This window comes from Orbicella franksi, chromosome 14, assembly GCF_964199315.1.
Source record: "Orbicella franksi chromosome 14, jaOrbFran1.1, whole genome shotgun sequence".
In the NCBI taxonomy this organism is placed as follows: Eukaryota; Metazoa; Cnidaria; class Anthozoa; order Scleractinia; family Merulinidae; genus Orbicella; species Orbicella franksi.
Genome location: NC_138158.1, coordinates 10708992 through 10715044, shown reverse-complemented (window position 1 = coordinate 10715044; position 6053 = coordinate 10708992).

The window sequence follows — 6053 nt, the reverse complement described above, 5'->3', positions numbered from 1 at the left end:
CTATTTTTGACAGGTAAATGCCCTTTGGACATACTAATATAATACTTATCATTGCATTTACAGTGGTCACCGTACCTTGTTCATGCATTTTGATTAACTTACTTTAAGGGCCCATTAGCTGATCTTTTCGAGCCGTTGCTGAAGAAAATTTGTTCTCATATAACCTCATCATTTTTAGTTAGTTCAGAGTTATTTCATGTGTTTTAACTTTTCATGATCAGTAACACCAATGATGACGTCATCAGGCCACGCCCTTGGTCATGTGACTAATACTGAAAAAATGCAAAGGCTCCCTGGAAAATTACTTTATCGGGATTTTTTTCATTGATTTAATGTTTTAAATTTAATCCTCATTACGCTATGCATAGATTTTGTTTCATTTCTACAAGGTCAGATTTTGGGGAATTTCAAAATATTGAAAAATTCGTAATTTTCAGAAAAAAGTATAATTTCGAAAAGGGAATCCATAGCTATGTTTCCAAAGTTGGCTTTAAGTGAAACTCGTCGAAAAAGGCTAGATTTAATGAAAAACCGCGTTTCCTTTACCATTTAAAAAAACCGGACGTGCGCCCGCTATTTATTGGAAGTTACCCTATCAGCACGTGCGCACTTCACTAACAGCGCACTAACAGCGCACTTCAGTACGATCAAACATTGTGGCACGGAATTAGTTTTTCTCTTTCGTTTGCTCTGTTTTTCTGTTTTTCTCTTATTTGTCTTTGCTCGTATTTTTTATCTTGCATTTGTGAAACACAGAGAAAAAAAATCATCTAAAATGTAAGCGAATTTGCAAGGCATTGAGTTGTTTTTATTTTCTTCGCTCAGGCTGACGTAAGTAACTGGAAGTGAAATTTCACCTCCTTAGCAACGCGCGCGAGCGCGCACACAAATCGGTCATTGGGCTCTTAACCAGAAAACCGAGGAAGGTGGCCACAGTTAGTCATGCACGACTGTGAATGGGTGTTTATAACAAAGATGAAATGTTCCGTCACTATTTTGTCCCTTAAATCTAGACCCAACAAAACTATTCACAGACAACACAGTGATTTGTGGTTCAATTAGTAAAAAAAAAAAAGTAATGACATATTTTCTTCAGCCTTTGAGTTTGGGTTAATTTGAATAAGCTGTTGTAAATGTAGAACAATCAAAACAATTTCAGACTCATCCTCTATTCACTTAATTATTAATTATTAATACATCTGTGAAAGAAATACTGACAAAAATTTAAAACATCTACAAAATAAATACTGATTATTCTACATCACTATCACTAAACTCATCCTCTATTAACTTTCTGTAGAGGTCTTCATCATCATTGTCATGTTCTTCTTGCCCTTCCTCTTGTTCTTCTTGATCCTCTTGTCTTGTTCTTTTTCTTCATCATCATCTTCTTTTAACTCCCCTTCCTCCTCATCCATCATATCATCTAATGCCTCCAGGTATGGTTTGGCCAGGCTATTAAAAATATGGAGAGGGATTTACTTCATTAATAGACACCACAATATTGTGGAAAACTGACACTTTCTGTGAAGGGGCCCATTTCTTGAAACTTCCTGGCTACTCAAGGGCTTGTCAACTTACAGGGACCGTTTTCAGGCTGATGTTTTGGGCCCAAAGCACCACACTACATAATGAAGCTGAAATCAGTTTTTAACAGAGCCTGGTTTTCTGGTTAAGAGCAATTTATATCATTAGGCTAGCAAAACTAGTGCCAGTCCCAAAGCCCACATTAGAATTTAAAATCCTTAAAACTCATAGTCTTGTTGTTATTGGGATAAGATGTTCTACAATCAAGGACAAAAGTATTGGGACAAATTTGCACTTTTGGCACTTTTGGCACTTTTGCACACATGCCAGATGTGAATACAACTTCACCTGCCTAACCTCGTCCCCCCACCCCCATACAATGTTGAAAACTATTACCTGTAATTTCTTCTGATTTTAAACATTGTATGGAGTGGGGAGGGGGAACAGTAATGCGTCTCTAAAAGGAAAGCAGTGCTTTTTTCAAACTTCAGTAGTAAAACACATACAATTCGTTAAATTATATAAGTGTCTCAAGGACTTCTGTCCACGATTGTAGGTTCTGAACCACAGAGCCACAGATTTAGGAAAGCCATTCCCTAATATGAACGTTTTAATCAATGTTTATGACTAGAAAACAAGACATACTGTCCAGTGTTTGTGTGCTTCCTATTAATGTCAATGGATGTTCTTTTCAGAGAAATGTCCAGGAAATGGACCATGCCATCTTCAAATTTGTTGACTGTAAAACATGTCGGATTTATTTGATTTGTCCATCGACAGCATATCATCAAAATAAGTAATAATAATTGAAGGGGTGAGTGCAAAACCATGCTAAGTGACGATTTGGGTGAAAAAAAAAATTTTCGCGAAAGGGCTTGAATTTTTGCATGTGGTCTTCAATGTAATAGAAAAACGCGGCCCTGTATTTTTGTCGCTGGTTTTTGCTTCGTTTTCGAGTTACAACGTATGCAAAAATACTTGGCTTTTCCTAGCCATGTCTTTAGGAGTTTATTTGTTGAACAGCAAACAGGCAGACTGTTTATAGTGTATGAGGTCAAAATCAAATCTCACAACATATATAGAGCGGAAATCTGGGAACAGATTGTTTACGTCGGTTATTGTGACGTGAGCACAACACGTGAATCGATCGAGCGTCAAACGAAATTCATCGAACAAAAAAGAGATGTGCCGCATTAGAGCTCTGTCAACTAATATCTTAAGCATTGTTTTAAAGTACCTTGTATGCCTGCCTGGTGGTTGAGAGGCATCATAAAGTCTCGATAAACCCGTAAGTCATCAGCACGTTTTAAAGAATCAAAATGTGTTCTGAAACTTCGAAGGCAGCTGATATACCGTAATCGTGTTATCGCCGTTCAAAGTCAGATCGAGCCAGGCAGCAAAGTCCAAGAGCAGTTCTTGCCCAAGAAAACTACCCTCTGGTGAGTCGTAGCCCATTTGCCAAGCGTTGCTAGCGTCAAAGTTTGGAAAGCGAGAACTGGTTTTAGACTTATAAAATTTGTCTTGTGTCGACCGCCATGTTTTCCCGCACAAGAGGTGTAAAGACCCTTCCCGGCATGCATTGCGATCACGTTCTGCAGACGTTTCTCGAACTGGCAACTAGATTGTTTAAACATAAGAATGGCCAACAAGTAGCGATCGATTGTAACATAGATCTGTGATCTAGGTTGCGTTGATTTTATTTCAAATCGGCATGATTTGTAGTGTTTTGAGCTTCTGGGATCAGCGGACATGCAGATGTATGGAGACCCGTACGTTGCGGAGAAGGGTTAATCTGTCAGCCCTATTTATAGCGCGTTTTCACGTGAAATCAACATCATTGAGCTTACAAGTTGCGTGAAATTACCATTTTGCTGTTTTCTAAGTGAAACTAGCATCCTTGCCGTCACGCGTTAACGTGAAATCAACATTTTAACCTATTTAGACCTGAAATTAACATGATTGAGCTTATGCGCTGCGTGAAATTGACATTTTCCTGGTTTCTAAGTGAAACCAACATCCTTGCCGTCACGCGTTAACGTGAAATCAACATTTTAACCTATTTAGACCTGAAATCAATATCATTGAGCTTATGCGCTGCGTGACATTGACGTTTTGCTGGTTTCTAAGTGAAACCAACGTCCTTGCCGTCACGCGTTAACGTGAAATCAACATTTTAACCTATTTAGACCTGAAATCAATATCATTGAGCTTATGCGCTGCGTGAAATTGAAATTTTGCTGGTTTCTAAGTGAAATCAACCTCCTTGCCGTCACGCGTTAACGTCAAATCAACATTTTAACCTATTTAGACCTGAAATCAACATCATTGAGCTTATGCGTTGCGTGAAATTGACATTTTGCTCGTTTCTAAGAGAAATCAACCTCCTTGCTGTCACGCGTTAACGTGAAATCAACATTTAACTTTTTTTGACCTAAAATCAACATTTTTGAGCTTATACGTTGCGTGAAATCGACATTTTGCTGCTTTCTAAGTGAAATCAAAGTCCTTGCGGAGGCGGTGGGCCGATCCTTTGTTATGATAAACTGAGGCGAGACTTCGACTTATAACAAAGGCTTTGCTTGGCTATTATAACAAAGGATCGGCTCTGTTTATCATAACAAAGGCCCGGCTTCGTTTATTTGAAGACCTCCGCGGGAAAAGGGCGCTAGGTATTTTAATCAAAAGTGAACTTTGTCGAAAACGCTCCAAATTTCGCATGCAGTTTTGTTTAGGTATGTTTAACAATGTCCCGTAGTTTTTCCTTTAAGGTTACAGTATACCTTCAGGGGTGTCTCGCGCGCAAGCGATGTAGCGCGTGCAGTTTAAGCTGTAGATACCTAAACCCCTATATCAAATTAAAACTTATGGAGCTGGATATCAAACTATACCAACAATTTTGAAAGAAAATGAATCGTCGAATTTTTCACGACCACTAAATGCGAGGGCCCGAATCACCTTTCGAAAGCTACAAGTCAAAGCGAATTTCGTTTTTCGCCAATTTAATTTTTTCCTCGGTTTCAGGGCCCAAAGCGCTTAAAAAACGTGTCTGCGTTTTGGCATATTCGATTGCAGTAAAAAGTTACAGAACATTTTCGAAATAGGATTTAAAAAATGTGGAGTGATCGTACAAAAATCGCTCTCGAAGAAAAAGTATTTCGAAATTAACAATTCCCAGACACGCTTTTGTAGTTTATATGTTAAACTAGCCACTGTCCAAATTTAAGAGTAATTGAACAAATTCCCTTTGAGTTATAACTCTTTAAAGTGTCTGCTTCAAGTGAAAAAATTTATTCGAGAAAACAGCGCTAAGAAAAATTTTCTGCTTCGCGAACAAACTCCGCCCACAAACGCCTTCAACTGGGTTCTCAGGTAACTAAGCCAATCAGTGCAGGGAAAGTTTACTGCCGTTAACCGCCTGGTGAAATTTACGCGCGAATCTCTAAAAAACTCTTGTGTTTCGCAATGCGCTCAAGGAACCGAAGGCAGAGAGATAATTTTTCTGTAGCTCGGTTTTTCTTGAAGCTGGTCTGGCAAAATGGGGAAGACTAAAAAGGATACGAACGCTAGAGTGGCTGAGCGAAGGAAACAAACAAAAGACAGCGCGGAGAGCAACTGTGTGTGGGCAACTGTGCATGGATAATATTTCAAATGGTCTCAATGAGTCCGACGATTCGTCGATATCGGACTCATCAGAAGAGTCTCTGTCAGCATCCCTGTTATTGCTGTCAAGTTCCGAAATTTTTACAGAACCTTTCTTTTCTCTCACCACTAATATTTGCCCGCCTTATACGATAACTATAGCTTCATCCGCGTGGCGAACTTTCGCTTCTTCACTCATTGATGTATTTTCATTCGTTCTTCGCTGTTTTCGCTTTTTCGAACCGGTCCATGGTTTAAACGTGGTCTATGTTTACTTATAACTTAATAGAGACACGCCTAATATCAAAAATGCTGGGTAGTCGGAACAACAATGCTGATCAACTGAGTACTCAATTCGTGACATCCATATAGGTAATTCCCGCGAAAATCGTCTCGGTTGATTGCATACGCGCCATAGGGCTGTCAATCAAGAGGTAAACTTTTACTTCCGGTGAAAACGTAAAACCGCCATTTCTCCGCCAATATTTAGCCTTTTTCAAAATTTTTTTTTCAGAAATTAGAGATTATTCTTCGACCTCTATTTTGACCCAAAAATCCAAATTTGAAGAAAATTGCCGACCCGAAGGTATACTGTAACCTTAAGCTTCGCTTCGTTTTCGAGATATTGCGTATGCAGAAAAACCACTCGGTTTTCCTAGCGGCGTCTATATAAACGAAGCAAAAACCAGCGACAAAAATACAGGACCACGTTTTTCTATTACATTGAAGACCACATGCAAAAATTCAGCTAATTTGGAGCAAGAAAAAAGAAAAGCAACCAAAATCGTCACTTATCCCCTTTTATGACTAGCTTCTTCAGTGCTCCCTCATCATAGGCCTGCAATGCGTGCAGAGAGCATTATAATCTAGCTCTCTGCACGCATTGC